This window comes from Camelina sativa, chromosome 2, assembly GCF_030686135.1.
Source record: "Camelina sativa cultivar CO46 ecotype springtype chromosome 2, ASM3068613v1".
Lineage (NCBI taxonomy): Eukaryota > Viridiplantae > Streptophyta > Magnoliopsida > Brassicales > Brassicaceae > Camelina > Camelina sativa.
In genome coordinates, this window is record NC_141881.1 from 23,501,093 (window position 1) to 23,516,379 (window position 15,287).

General features: G+C 41.3%; 2 pseudogenes; both read right to left on the bottom strand.

Annotated features, from left to right (window-relative positions):
- Window positions 1–476: 476 nt before the first annotated feature.
- Window positions 477–3,231, bottom strand: LOC147949115 (uncharacterized; annotated as a pseudogene).
- Window positions 1,816–2,935, bottom strand: LOC147949116 (uncharacterized; annotated as a pseudogene).
- Window positions 3,232–15,287: the final 12,056 nt, after the last annotated feature.

Sequence of the window (15,287 nt, forward strand, 5' to 3'; positions counted from 1 at the left end):
AAATATTAATTTTAAAATTTAAATATATTATTTTAAATTTGTACAGTACTTTGAACCACTTTTACCATTCAAACATAAATTTTAAACCGCTTGATCCACTAGATCCATACTTGTTTCACTAGATCCGCTAGATCCACTTTTTCCGTTTGATCCGCTAGATCCGCTAGATCCGCTACGCCTGATACACTATCTCCATTCGGAGCCTGAATAGTGAAAGCGGATCAAATAATACGGATCAAATATTTATACTGTAAAAAAATAAAAATTGTAAATAAAATATTTTACATAATATAATACATATTAAAATAAAAACTTGTATTTATATAACATGTTACTTATATTTATGCAAATTAAAATTATTTAAAAATATTTAATGTATATATATTCAATTAAAAATGCTACAAATATATTTATTGTCATAAATACTAAAACATTAAGCAGAAAAATATTTAAAATAAAACACAATTAAAAAAAAACTAATATTGAGTACTTTGATTTTCTCATAACATATCTCCAATATTTTCTCTGATATTTGCCATAAGATTGCCATCAGCTATCTCTGCAGATTCCATATCCTTTATATCAAACTTAGAATTTGTGTTAGTAATCTCTGTCTCTCTCATTACTTCTGCAAAATCGTCATCTGAAAAATTTGAAATACTAATAAGATTATGTAGTTCCATCGTAGTAGTTACCACTCTTTTTTGCACATGAATATTATATCTAGGAAATTCACAGAGAATCCTCCATTTCTTCTTCCAAACTCCAAATTTCCTCTCAATAACAGAGCGTAAAGATGTGTGACATCGATTAAATAGTTCTTGTTTATTCCTAGGAGGAGGACCATTTTCAAATTGTGACATATGATAGCCAGAATCAACAACATAATATTTTTCTAGTGGAGCAAAGGAAATTCAGAATCACTGTCTTGTGCCATTGCGAGAACTGCTGTATCGTGACAAAATCCTTTTGCTCCATTCCAGACATATGTAAACAACATATTCAGATCACATATTGCCATGATGTTAAATGATGTTGTACCATGTCGATTCTAATACATTCCTTGTAATTCAGGCTTCACATGAACACATATATGAACCCCATCCATTGCTCCAACAAATCCACTAAAATATGGCCAATATCTTTGATATATCTGCAGTCGTTCAGGAATTTGGAATATTTCTTGTCTTGTTGGAGTCTTGATATAATCACAAACAAGTAACTCAGTCGCTGTAAGAACCTCAAAAAACTTTCTCTTCACTGTCTCTTGATTTCGTCCAAATCGCAGTCCAACATCTCTTTGAACTTTATTATGACCACATATCCGTAAAAACATTGCCACACTCTCTTCAATGATTACATTCATCATTGATCTTAAACCATAACTTGTTTGTAACTTATCACACAATGTTATGAAATTACTAAGTGACATTCGTAGTAATTGTAGACAAGCAGCATCATCTTCTTGTAGACGATGCCACATATTTATCCACCCCAAACCACCGTCTCTTTGGACTAGTCCTCTTTGAAAATATTGGATGTAGTAACTCAGTGCTGGTTGAATTATTAACTCTTCAAATTGCTCATTTTCCAAATTCCATAACTCAATTCTTTCTTCATAACTTAGAAATTGGACTCCTCGTGATCGCAACTGGCATATATGAAACACCTAAAATTTGAAAGATAAAAAATGAAAAAAATTAGAACAGTAATAAATAAAATGACATTATATAATATGATACAATACATAAACTTTTATTGAAACATAAATAAAAATAAGACAATCGCTCAGAATAACACACATGCAAAAATAAACTATTTTTCATCTCCTGAATCGCCTTGATGAGTTTCAATTAAATTAGGTCCTCGTTCGATTCCCCAAATATTGAATAAACCTCCAGGTCTACGCATTTTCGATCTTGGCTCTGCTGAAGAATTATTCGTAAAACCAAATTCCGGTGATACTCCCCTTTGAACGTTTATTGACGTAGGAATTGATGTTTCTTCTGAAACGCTGTGTTGAGTTTTTTTTTGTTTTTTAAGTTTCAGTTTCTAGTGAAAATCCACGATGGACATTTATCGGAAGGACCCATTGTGAAGAATTATGCGATGAACCGCACTGTAAACCATTTGATGATGAGCCCCATTGTTGCTCATATGATGATGTGCCTCATTGTTGTTCATTTGATGATGAACCCCATTGTTGCGTATTTGGGGAAGCACTCTAATTTTGGCCATTTGATGATGCGACCCATTGTGGACCATTTGGAGGTGTTCCCCATTGTAGCATATTAGGTGATGTACCCCATTGTTGAGCATTTGGTGGTGTTCCCCGTTGCAGAGCATTTGGTGGTGAACTCCACTGCAAAGCATTTGTTGGAGAATTCCATCGCGGGGCATTTGATGGTGAACCCCACCGTGGTGCATTTGATGGTGAACCCCATTGTTGCGCATTTGGTGGTGTACCCCATTGTTGCACATTTGGTGGTGTACCCCATTGTTGAGCATTTGGTGGTGTTCTCCATTGCTGAAAACTAGGACCCCATTGGCCACCAAAAATTTGACTCCATGAATTATTACCACCTGCAGAAGGACTACCATAGTGGAAACCACCTGAACTTGGACTCCCAAAATGGTGACCCGAGCTTAAGCGCTTACCCACACGTTCATCATCGCGTGTATATCCAGTTAAATCTTGTAAAAATTGTATCTCATCTTCAAAGAGTTTGTCAGCTCTTGCAATAAAATACTTATGCCAAAATTCGTCTTCTTTAAATGCCCTTATGCATTCCCAATAAAATTTAGTATCATTTGAAAGCTCCATAGCCTCAAAGATCTTCACAGCCGTTTCACATTCGTCAAAATCATTTTGGTCAAATGAATTTGGGCATAGTTGTTGTAAACTTTGGCGTTGAAACTCTCTAAATCCATTCATTGTATCTGTTAACGTTGTCTTAAAAGATTATTTTCTTCGACTTCCTCGTGACTCACTTCCATTAGTGACACGTGAGTTTACCCCAGATCTTTGTGAAGTACTTCCACGTCTTCCACGTCCTCGCTGTTGAACTCCGGAAACAAGGATTTGGATTGGATCAACTGATGGAGAACTATGACGTGTATATTCGTGGACAAACTCATTGGAAGGACGTGTTTCATCGTCAATATTAACATGGTACACATCTTCGTTTTCTTGTGTCTTTGGAACTTGAGTATCTGACATTTCACCACCATATGTTTCACCACCATATGTTTATGTGATTTGAATATGTTATTTACATATGTTTGGAATAGAGCATCAGGATCTTGTCACGATACAGCAGTTCTCGCAATGGCACAAGATAGTGATTCTGAATTTCCTTTGCCTCCACTAGAAAAATATTATGTTGTTGATTCTGGCTATCCAAATAAACAAGGGTTTCTTGCTCCATATAGATCTTCACAAAACAGGATTGTTCAGTATCATATGTCACATTTCGAAAATGGTCCTCCTCCTAGGAATAAACAAGAATTATTTAATCGATGCCACGCATCTTTACGCTCTGTTATTGAGACGACATTTGGAGTTTGGAAGAAGAAATAGAGGATTCTCTGTGAATTTTCTAGATATAATATTCATGTACAAAAAAGAGTGGTAACAGCTATGAATGGACTACATAATTTTATCAGATTTTTAAATTTTTCAGATGACGAGATAGCTGATGGCAATCTTATGGCAAATATCAGAGAAAATATTGCAGATATGATATGGGAAAATCAAAGTACTTGATATTAGTTGTTTTTATTGTGTTGTATTTTAAGTATTTTTCTGCTTAATGTTTTAGTATTTATGACAATAAATATATTTGTAGCATTTTTGAATATGTATACATTAAATATTTTTATAATTTTAATTTGCATAAATATAAATAACATGTTATATAAATACAAGTTTTTATTTTAATATGTATTATATTATGTAAAATGTTTTATTTACAATTTTTATATCTTAAAATATAAATATTTGATCCACATTATTTGATCTGCTTTTACCATTCAAACATACATTTTAAACCGCTAAATCTGCACTTGTTCTGCTAGTTCCGCTTTTATTCTGTCTGATCCGCTTTTTTTATTCGGAGCCTGATTCTCTGCATGAAAACCTCTCTCTCTGTAGTGGGACCATGTCATATATGTTGTTTGTGAGAAAAAAATTTCGTTAATTATATAAAGAAATTATTACAACAAAAATGCTTTTTAAACAACAACAAAAAAATGCCACAGGCCCAAACAGCAAATGTCATCTGCATAACAAAACCAAATAAATCAAAAAAAAAAGAGAAAGAGGAAAAAAATCTGTAAAATCATCATTTATATTTTATAGTTCATAGAGAGAGAGTATCTGTAAAAATATGTATGTGATGATGATATTATAAACTGTATAATCTGCATTCCTATAGTTCAGAGTGCTGAGTATATAGCTGTAAAATTTGTAATTGCAGATGCAGTAAATTCTATCAGAATCATCAAAAGCTGAAAAATAAAAAATTTGACCATAAATTTTGACTATGGAAAATTTGTTATGATATTATGCTCCACAACTAATAATATACCATATCACTACAAAAAAACAAACATATTGTATCACTTAAATAGTATCACAAAACTAAGTGATATTATTTCAAAATTACTTTTCAATAACTGATATAAAAATCATAATTTTACATCAGTTACAATAATTGATATTATTATTGATTTATATGACATCATTGATGCAAATATATATCATTTACATCACTTTCAAAATACTGACACAAAATATATAAATTTACTTCACTTAATAATTGATGTATTTATTAATTTATATAAACATCAATTAGAAAAATGATCCAAAATTTACATCATTTTTTAAATGATGCTAGTAAAATTATGGCATGCGGGTCTTGGTCCGATGAGGAGCCAATAAAAACTCAAGGTTTAGGCCTGTGAGTAAAAGAAAGTCTAAAAGTCGAGAGCAAATGACGCCTGGAGCGTGAGTCTATCGCCTAGAGGTGACCTTCTGTAGATCAGTCGGAGGAGTGCGGGCCGTGGAGACGGTTGCACGGGAGTCCTTGGCTGATGGTTGTTCGGGATTCGAGGACGAATCCAGTTTGGTGGGGGAGAATTGTAACACCCGTGAACCGGAATCCCGGTTTAGGGTGTGCATCGATCGATGCAGTAGTAGCATCTGTCGATGCTGGTTCAATTCTCTGCGTTTTGACTTAAGTCAAACGCTGCGTTTTGGTCAGAAGAGAAAGGGAAAACCCTAAGGGTCGTGTCTTTTGTCTCATTAGACGTGTGTGGCCGTTTTTGAGATAAAAGAGAAGGGAGAAAGAGTTCTTGAGGGTTCTTGGTGATTTCTTGAGATTTGAGGCGTTTCTTGGTGAGATCTGTAGCTGGGATCGTTGTAGGAGCTTCCTAGAGGCTTGTTCTTGATTGTTTGAGGCTTAGTTCTTCTGTGGCAAAGGTAAGTGCATGACCATGGCTTATCTAAGCTAGAGGATTCTTTAATCTGCTTGTTGTGTGATGTTAGGCTTGTTAGATCGTTGCTAGGGACGTTAGGAAGCTTTCTTGTGGCTTGGGATCGAGTTTTGTGGTTGTAGGAACGAAGATCCGGCGAGAAGCTTCGGGGAAATCACGGTGCTCGATGTTGCGTCGATCGATGCATATCTTGCATCGGTCGATGCAAGTGCGAGGACGGCGCGTAAAACTCTAGGGTTTTCGTGTTACGTCGAGCATGCGTCGGTCGATGCAGACTGGGTATTGGTCGATGCAAGTTACACTTGCATCGGTCGATGCAGCTTCTGTGACGATCGATGCTTCCCCATTTGGCATCGGTCGATGCATGTGTGGCGTCGGTCGATGCTAAGTCCTGGTTTGTTATTCGTTGTTGTTGATTGTTGTGTGATGATTATTGATACTCTATTGCTTGTGTGTATAGCCCAGTAGATGGGAGGATTGCCTTACTGAGTGTTTATAAAATACTCATGCATTGCAATATGTGTTTGTGGTGCAGGTAAAGGCAAAGTTTGATCGTGGAATCCAGGCAATGAAGAGGAGGATGTTCTAGGGACTCGATTTGATGTTGTCTGGCATTGCTAGGTTGCTAGAGTTGGGTCATTAGAACAATGTTAGGTTGATGGTTCTTTGATTCTTGATGTTTGGATATTGTTTATGTTGGAGTTATGGTTATATTTTACTATTGGATTATTATTGGATATTGGATGGTTATTTCCGCTTTTGAATGTGTTGTGGTTAGGAGGCTAGTGGATATGGGACCACTAGTTGTAGTTTATTTTACTATATTATATTTATTATTTATTTATTAAAAAAAAAAAAGGTCGGTCGTTTCATTTTGGTATCAGAGCCCTTACGGTTCTAGGTTTGGGTTCACTAGGTTTCTGTTGTAGATGTTTGGGATTTGCATGCTTGATTGATTATGTGAGTTAGTCAATTGTGTGTGGCATGGAGTCCTAGAACATCCTCTTCGAGCCGAGTGTGTGATTCCACGGTGAGTTTATGTTTCTGTGTTATAATAGAAATTGTTTGCTTAGCCTTCTGTTCATGGTAGTGCAGATGGTTAGAGAGGATGTTGTGGCTGGTTGAGGTCGTGGACGCGGACGTGGTCGTGGTAGGGGCAGAGCCCCAGTGGTTAGTGAGACCGAGGACCAGAGTGTGACAGCTGAGGGTGTTGGCGAGTCGCAGGGTGTTCCGGGGGATTCCGTGAGTGTGGCAGGAGGGGGCGGTGTTGATGCTCCAGTGGCCGGTGATGCTAGGGTCCCGGGTGTGGGGGTCCCAGCGGGTGGAGTCCCTGGTGTTGACGTTGCGGCTTTGCTAGCACAGTTGTTAGAGTGGTTACCACCAGTGGTACCGGCTCAGGCTCAGGTAGTGCCACCAGTGGTGGCGGAGGAGCGGCAGCCAGTGGCTGCGGATGCGGGGGTCCATGCTCTTTATCTCAGCATGTTGAAAGAGATGGGTCGGTTGCGTACAGAGCAGTTTTCGGGAGGTGTAGATCCTACCGCTGCGGATGCGTGGAGGACGAGGGTGGAACGTAACTTCCATACTCTGAGATGTCCTGAGGAGTTCTGGGTGGACATAGGGGTCTACTTTTTGAGTGGTGATGCTGAGTTGTGATGGAGATCTGTGGCTGCTAGGAGGGTGCAGCGGGAGATGACTTGGGCTGACTTCGTTTTGGAGTTCAACCGCAAGTATTTTCCTAGGGAGGCATTGGATCGTTTGGAGGTGCAGTTCCTTCAGTTGTCTCAGGGGACACGGTCAGTGCGGGAGCTGGACTTGGAGTTCAGTCGACTTCTTTGTTATGGAGGTCGGGCTATGGAGTCTGAGAAGGCTCAGGTCAGGAGGTTTATGAGGGCTCTACGGGATGATTTGAGAGTTCACTATAGAGGGAGGTATTATGCTACGCGTGCAGAGCTGGTTGAGACTGCAGCAGAGATTGAGGAGGATATCCGGGCACAGTCAGTGGCGGTAGCTCCAGCAGTTCAGCCTAGTAAGGCTCAGCAACAGGGTGGTTCTAGCAGGGGCGGTAGGCATGCTCAGGGAACCAAGAGGAAGTGGGAGGCTACGCAGAAGCCGAGTGGTGCGGGTTGCTTCGGTTGTGGGAGCAGGGATCACAGGGTTGCCAGTTGTCCCAAGAGGAGTGTTCCGATGGCAGGACCTCGGGTATGTTATCATTGTAGAGAGACAGGGCACATCAGGCCTTTTTGTCCCAAGTTGCAGCCGGCAGCAGTGGCAGCGTTGCAGCAGGTGCAGCCTGGAGGTCAGCAGGTGGCACGGATTGAGCAGGCGCCACGGGTTTACGCGACAGCTGAGACTGGTGGAACCAGTGCTGGGGCGATCACAGGTATATTTTCTGGTACTTTGACTTTGTGAATTTTAGTAGGTTCAGATTGTATATGTTTCCTGTGATTAAGTGTTAGGTTCTCAACACATGAGGTTTGTGTAGGGATCTTGTTGGTGGGCGGGTTTAAGTCCCATGTTATGTTTGATTCTGGAGCTTCTCATAGCTTCATTACTCCGGAGTGTGCAGAGTGTGCGGGGATCAGCGGGGATCCTGGAGAGCGTGCAGGAGTTGTCAGGGTTGCGGGAGGTGAGTTCCTGAGAGTGATTGGACGGGCTCGAGGAATTGATATTCAGATCGCAGGAGAGTCATGGCCAGCAGATTTGCTTATCAGTCCAGTGGAGCTGTATGATGTTATTCTCGGGATGGATTGGTTGCATCGGCATAGGGTGCATTTGGATGGCCATCGGGGTAGAGTGGAGTTTGAGCGTTCAGGAGGGAAGTTGGTATTCCAGGGTATTAGACCGATTTCGGGGAGTCTCGTGATCTCAGCCATTCAGGCTGGGAAGATGATCGAGAAGGGGCGTGAGGCTTATTTGGTTACTATATCTATGCCAGAGTCAGTGGGGAAGTCTACGGTTAGTGGTATTCCGGTAGTGGAGGAGTTTGAGGATGTGTTTCAGTCTTTGCAGGGATTACCACCATCTCGGTCGGATCCTTTTACCATTGAACTGGAACCGGGGACGACACCGTTATCCAAGGCTCCTTACAGAATGGCTCCAGCAGAGATGGCAGAGCTGAAGAAGCAGCTAGAGGATTTGTTGAGTAAGGGATTCATCCGTCCTAGTGTATCACCGTGGGGAGCGCCGGTGTTGTTTGTGAAGAAGAAGGATGGGAGTTTCAGGTTATGTATTGATTATCGGGGTTTGAACCGGGTTACTGTGAAGAACAAGTACCCCCTCCCGAGGATTGATGAGTTGTTGGATCAGTTGAGGGGTGCTACTTGGTTCTCTAAGGTAGATCTGGCGTCGGGTTATCATCAGATACCGATTGATGAGGCATATGTGAGGAAGACTGCTTTCAGGACGAGGTATGGGCATTATGAGTTTGTGGTTATGCCTTTCGGGTTGACTAACGCGCCAGCAGCGTTTATGAGATTGATGAACAGTGTGTTTCAGGAGTTTCTGGATGTGTCTGTCATCATTTTCATCGACGATATCCTGGTTTATTCTAAGAGTCCTGAGGAGCATGCAGTGTATTTGAGAGCAGTTATAGAGAAGCTGCGGGAGCAGAAGTTGTGTGCTAAGTTGAGCAAGTGTAATTTTTGGCAGCGTGAGATGGGCTTTCTGGGTCACATTGTCTCTGCAGAGAGGGTTTCTGTAGATCCAGAGAAGATTCAGGCTATCAGGGATTGGCCTAGACCGCAGAATGCCATAGAGATCAGGAGTTTCCTTGGTTTGGCAGGATACTACAGGAGATTTGTGCAGGGGTTTGCAAGCAGAGCACGTCCTATGACTAAGTTGACAGGGAAGGATGTTCCTTTTGTCTGGTCAGAAGAGTGTGAGGAAGGCTTTGCAAGCCTGAAGGAGATGTTGACTACTGCGCCAGTGTTGGCTTTGCCTGAGCAGGGAGAACCCTATGTGGTTTATACAGATGCATCCAGAGTTGGTTTGGGGTGTGTTCTGATGCAGCATGGGAAGGTGATTGCCTATGCTTCGCGGCAGTTGCGGGTGCATGAAGGCAACTATCCTACTCATGATTTGGAGATGGGTGCTGTAGTTTTTGCCCTGAAGATTTGGAGATCTTATCTTTATGGTGCAAAGGTACAGGTGTTTACAGATCATAAGAGCCTGAAGTATATATTCACTCAGCCTGAGCTGAATTTGAGACAGAGGCGGTGGATGGAGCTTGTGGCAGATTATGATTTGGAGATAGCCTATCATCCTGGTAAGGCTAACACGGTTGCAGATGCTCTGAGTCGGAAGAGGGTAGCTTCGGCTCAGGAGCAGGAGATGGAGTCTCTGGTAGGGGAGATCAGTGCTTTGAGCTTGTGTGCTGTTTCACAGGAACCGTTGGGTTTGGAAGCAGTAGATAGAGCAGATCTTCTGAGTAGAGTGCGGTTGGCTCAGGAGAAGGATTTGGGGCTGGTGAATGCCTCTAAGGATGTGGATTCAGAGTATCAGGTCTTAGATAATGGTACTATCTTGGTGCACGGTCGGGTTTGTGTGCCCAAGGATGAAGAGTTGAGACAGGAGATTCTGAGAGAGGCTCATGCGAGCAAGTTGTCTATTCATCCAGGAGCGACTAAGATGTACCGTGATCTCAAGAGGTACTATCATTGGGTCGGGATGAAGAAGGATGTAGCTGGTTGGGTTTCGAGGTGTGATGTGTGTCAGCTAGAGAAGGCTGAGCATCAGGTTCCTGGCGGGTTACTGAAGAGTTTACCCATTCCTGAGTGGAAGTGGGATATGATCACCATGGATTTTGTGGTAGGATTGCCAGTGTCACGGACCTTTGATGCTATCTGGGTCATTGTGGACCGGTTGACTAAGTCAGCACATTTTCTGGCCATTAAGAAGATTGATGGAGCAGCGATCTTGGCTAAGAAGTATGTGAGAGAGATAGTCAGATTGCATGGGGTGCCAGCGAGCATTGTGTCTGACAGAGATTCTAAGTTCACTTCGGTGTTCTGGAAGGCATTTCAGGCAGAGATGGGCACTAAGGTGCATATGAGTACAGCTTATCATCCCCAGACAGATGGACAGTCTGAGAGGACGATCCAGACGCTGGAGGATTTGTTGAGGATGTGTGTGTTGGATTGGGGTGGCCATTGGGCAGATCACCTGAACATGGTAGAGTTTGCTTACAACAACAGTTATCAGGGGAGTATTAAGATGGCTCCTTATGAGGCTTTGTATGGGAGGCCATGTCGTACACCATTATGCTGGACTCAGGTGGGTGAGAGGAGTATGTTTGGTGCTAGTTTTGTTCAGGAGACCTCAGAGAAGATTCGGGTTCTCAAGCTGAACATAAAAGAGGCTCAGGATAGGCAGAGGAGTTATGCTGATAGGAGGAGGAGAGATCTTGAGTTTCAGGTAGGAGACAGAGTGTACCTCCAGATGGCCATGTTGCGGGGTCCGAACAGGTCATTGTCAGAGACTAAGTTGAGTCCGAGGTATATGGGTCCATTCAGAGTGATTGAGCGGGTTGGACCAGTGGCGTATAGACTGGAGTTATCTGAGGTGATGCGTGCATTCCATAAGGTTTTCCATGTGTCTATGTTGTGGAAGTGTCTCCGTGAGGGTGAGCAGGTGTTGGCTAAGATTCCTGAGGATCTTCAGCCTAACATGACAGTGGAGGCGAGACCAGTGAGGGTTCTCGAGAGGAGGATCAAGGAACTTCGGAAGAAGAAGATTCCTTTGATGAGAGTCCTGTGGGACTGTGATGGTGTTGAGGAGCAGACTTGGGAGCCTGAGGCAAAAATGAAGGCAAGGTTCAAGAAGTGGTATGAGAAGCAAGCCGCGACTTGAGCTTGTTTAGCCTGGTCCCATCTGTAATCCGTGGCTGGAGCGGGAATGGAGTATTCCAGCCCATCTCTATTGTTACTCGGTCGCTTAGGATGGTTGGTTGTGCGACTCAGTAACAAGATGAGGTGGTGTTGGGGTACAAAGTTTCCGTGAGGCGGGGTTGTGAAGGAAAGTTCCTGGAGGAGAAGTTTCCAAAAGTGGAAAGTTTCCAAAAATGGAAAGTTATATGGGAGTTAGAATTTGTCCATTTTAGCGGTGGAGAACCTTAAAGGGGGCTTGTGTGTGGCCTTAGTGGCGGACTTTCGAGTCAGAGTGCCTGTGTGTGGCGGTCTTGTTAGACATTGTGTGGCCTTTGTGGCGGGCTTTTAGCCAATTGTGTGGCCTTTGTGGCGGGCTTTTAGCCATTTGTTGGCCTTTGTGGCGGGCTGTTTAGCCAGAGTGTCTTTGTGACGGTCCTTCGGGACAGATGGTCTTTGTGACGGTCCTTCGGGACAGATGGTATTTGTGACGGTCCTTCGGGGCAGATGGTCTTTGTGACGGTCCTTCGGGACAGATGGTCTTTGTGACGGTCCTTCGGGACAGATGGTCTTTGTGACGGTCCTTTGGGACGAGTGGCCTTGGTGGCGGTCCTTTTTAGGACATTTGTTTGGCCTTGGTGGTGGTCCTCGTGAGGACATTTTGTTGGCCTTTGTGGCGGCCCTTGTGGCGTGTATATGATCCTTGTGTGCTCATGGGGTATCCCGGTGAGGGGATATGTGGTTGGTAGGACATTGAGATGTTTTTACGCGAGCCACGGGAAGGAAACCTGGATAGGGATAGGACTCAGACGTGTTCAGAATTATTTGCTCGCGACTCTTGGGGGAACTTAGGTTCTCCTAGTACTGCTATGTTCAGAGACTTTGTGGCTCGGGAGTATGGTTGGTATATCGACTTCGGATGACGATCCGGGGGCGCGCTGTAGGGTGACAACCCGAGAGACGAGTTTGGACTTCTCCTTATATATTATGGCATGCGGGTCTTGGCCCGATGAGGAGCCAATAAAAACTCAAGGTTTAGGCCTATGAGTAAAAGAAAGTCCGAAAGTCGAGAGCAAATGACGCCTGGAGCGTGAGTCTATCGCCTAGAGGTGACCTTCTGTAGATCAGTCGGAGGAGTGCGGGCCGTGGAGACGGTTGCACGGGAGTCCTTGGCTGATGGTTGTTCGGGATTCGAGGACGAATCCAGTTTGGTGGGGGAGAATTGTAACACCCGTGAACCGGAATCCCGGTTTAGGGTGTGCATCGATCGATGCAGTAGTAGCATCGGTCGATGCTGGTTCAATTCTCTGCGTTTTGACTTAAGTCAAACGCTGCGTTTTGGTCAGAAGAGAAAGGGAAAACCCTTAGGGTCGTGTCTTTTGTCTCATTAGACGTGTGTGGCCGTTTTTGAGATAAAAGAGAAGGGAGAAAGAGTTCTTGAGGGTTCTTGGTGATTTCTTGAGATTTGAGGCGTTTCTTGGTGAGATCTGTAGCTGGGATCGTTGTAGGAGCTTCCTAGAGGCTTGTTCTTGATTGTTTGAGGTTTAGTTCTTCTGTGGCAAAGGTAAGTGCATGACCATGGCTTATCTAAGCTAGAGGATTCTTTAATCTGCTTGTTGTGTGATGTTAGGCTTGTTAGATCGTTGCTAGGGACGTTAGGAAGCTTTCTTGTGGCTTGGGATTGAGTTTTGTGGTTGTAGGAACGAAGATCCGGCGAGAAGCTTCGAGGAAATCACGGTGCTTGACGTTGCGTCGATCGATGCATATCTTGCATCGGTCGATGCAAGTGCGAGGACGGCGCGTAAAACTCTAGGGTTTTCGTGTTACGTCGAGCATGCGTCGGTCGATGCAAGTTACACTTGCATCGGTCGATGCAGCTTCTGTGTCGATCGATGCTTCCCCATTTGGCATCGGTCGATGCATGTGTGGCGTCGGTCGATGCTAAGTCCTGGTTTGTTATTCGTTGTTGTTGATTGTTGTGTGATGATTATTGATACTCTATTGCTTGTGTGTATAGCCCAGTAGATGGGAGGATTGCCTTACTGAGTGTTTATAAAATACTCATGCATTGCAATATGTGTTTGTGGTGCAGGTAAAGGCAAAGTGTGATCGTGGAATCCAGGCAATGAAGAGGAGGATGTTCTAGGGACTCGGTTTGATGTTGTCTGGCATTGCTAGGTTGCTAGAGTTGGGTCATTAGAGCATTGTTAGGTTGCTGGTTCTTTGATTCTTGATGTTTGGATATTGTTTATGTTGGAGTTATGGTTATATTTTACTATTAGATTATTATTGGATATTGGATGGTTATTTCCGCTGTTGAATGTGTTGTGGTTAGGAGGCTAGTGGGTATGGGACCACTAGTTATAGTTTATTTTACTATATTATATTTATTATTTATTTATTAAAAAAAAAAAGGTCGGTCGTTTCAGGTGTAAGACTTGCAACAATTTTTAGAAGTGATGTAAATGAACATCGATTCTAATAATTGAAACAAATATTTATTTCAATTGATGCAAATAATTTGCATCAACAAAATGTAAATCATTCAGTTAAGTGATGTAAAATATTTTAGCATTATGTAAACATGATACAAATATAAAATATAAATGATGTAATACCATCTTTTTTTGTAGTGTTTACTGAACTTTTTTTTGTTTGGTGGAAAGCCATATACTGAACTTTATAGCCAAGTAAAATTGTTTTGAATACAAGACAGCAATTAATGTTTATGTACCCAATAACAACATAAAATTAATCTGTAGTAAACACACAAAATGTTAGTTACTTTTAAATGTCAATGGGAGGTAAGTAATCTGCATGATATGTGTTTCTCAACATCACTTTTGCATAAAATGGATTTAAGTCAAAAAAAAAAAACTCTATGAACTTAATAGTTATATTATATATAATATATGTATCATTCCAAAAATTTGTTCATTCATAGAGAATAATCTGATCCCAGTCTTCAACTTAATGTCCTATAAATTAGTTTCTATTTGTCTGTTTTTTGTATATATATACAATGATCAATAACTGATACCATTTAGATGAATCTCACTAACGTTTCCAAACTTCTTTTCGTTTTATTTTTCTCAACGTAACTTCCCAAACTTTTCATTTATTAATTTTCTAATTCTAAGCCCCTTTATTTCTTCCACCAAGACTAATTGTAATTAATTGGCCTATAGAACATTTTCTTACTAAAACTTTGATCACCGAATAAAACCCAGAATCATTTTTGGCTAATGTCAAGCTGGATCGTCATCAAAAACATTAATTATCATAAATACATAAAAAATAACATGTTAAACCAATAAATGTGAATCGCCAACAAAAATAAAATTGTAACTAACAAAATTGGATATTGGGTTTAGTTAAGTGCCCATACTTCTTTTGAAGAATAGGGGTCGGGTCCAATAATGGAATGAATCAAGAGCACCGGATCTTACTACGTAATATCTTTGTTACTCTGACTTGCCGGTTTTCTCTACATTTTATCTGCGGCATTATAAATGAAAATCACCATAAAAGTCCATTCTTCTCAGAAATGAATCAGTACATGTGGCTACAATATTTATCCTACATGCCACATGCAATAACCATTGTAGTCAGTTTAATTTTTACAATGAAGTCCACATCTACTAAAGTTCAAATGTGTGTAAAGGGTTTAATTAATTGTTAGTGTCTCAACCCGTCCCTAAAGAAACCTTATATGCGATCCTCGTTTTTTTTACTTCATGTTACAACATATAAATTCTAACAAGACATAGAACGCCAAAATTAATTGAATATGTATACATTAAATATTTTTAAATAATTTCAATTTGCATAAATATAAATAACATGTTAAATAAATACAAGTTTTTATTTTAATATGTATTATATATATTTTATTTACAATTTTTATTTTTTACAATATAAATATTTGAT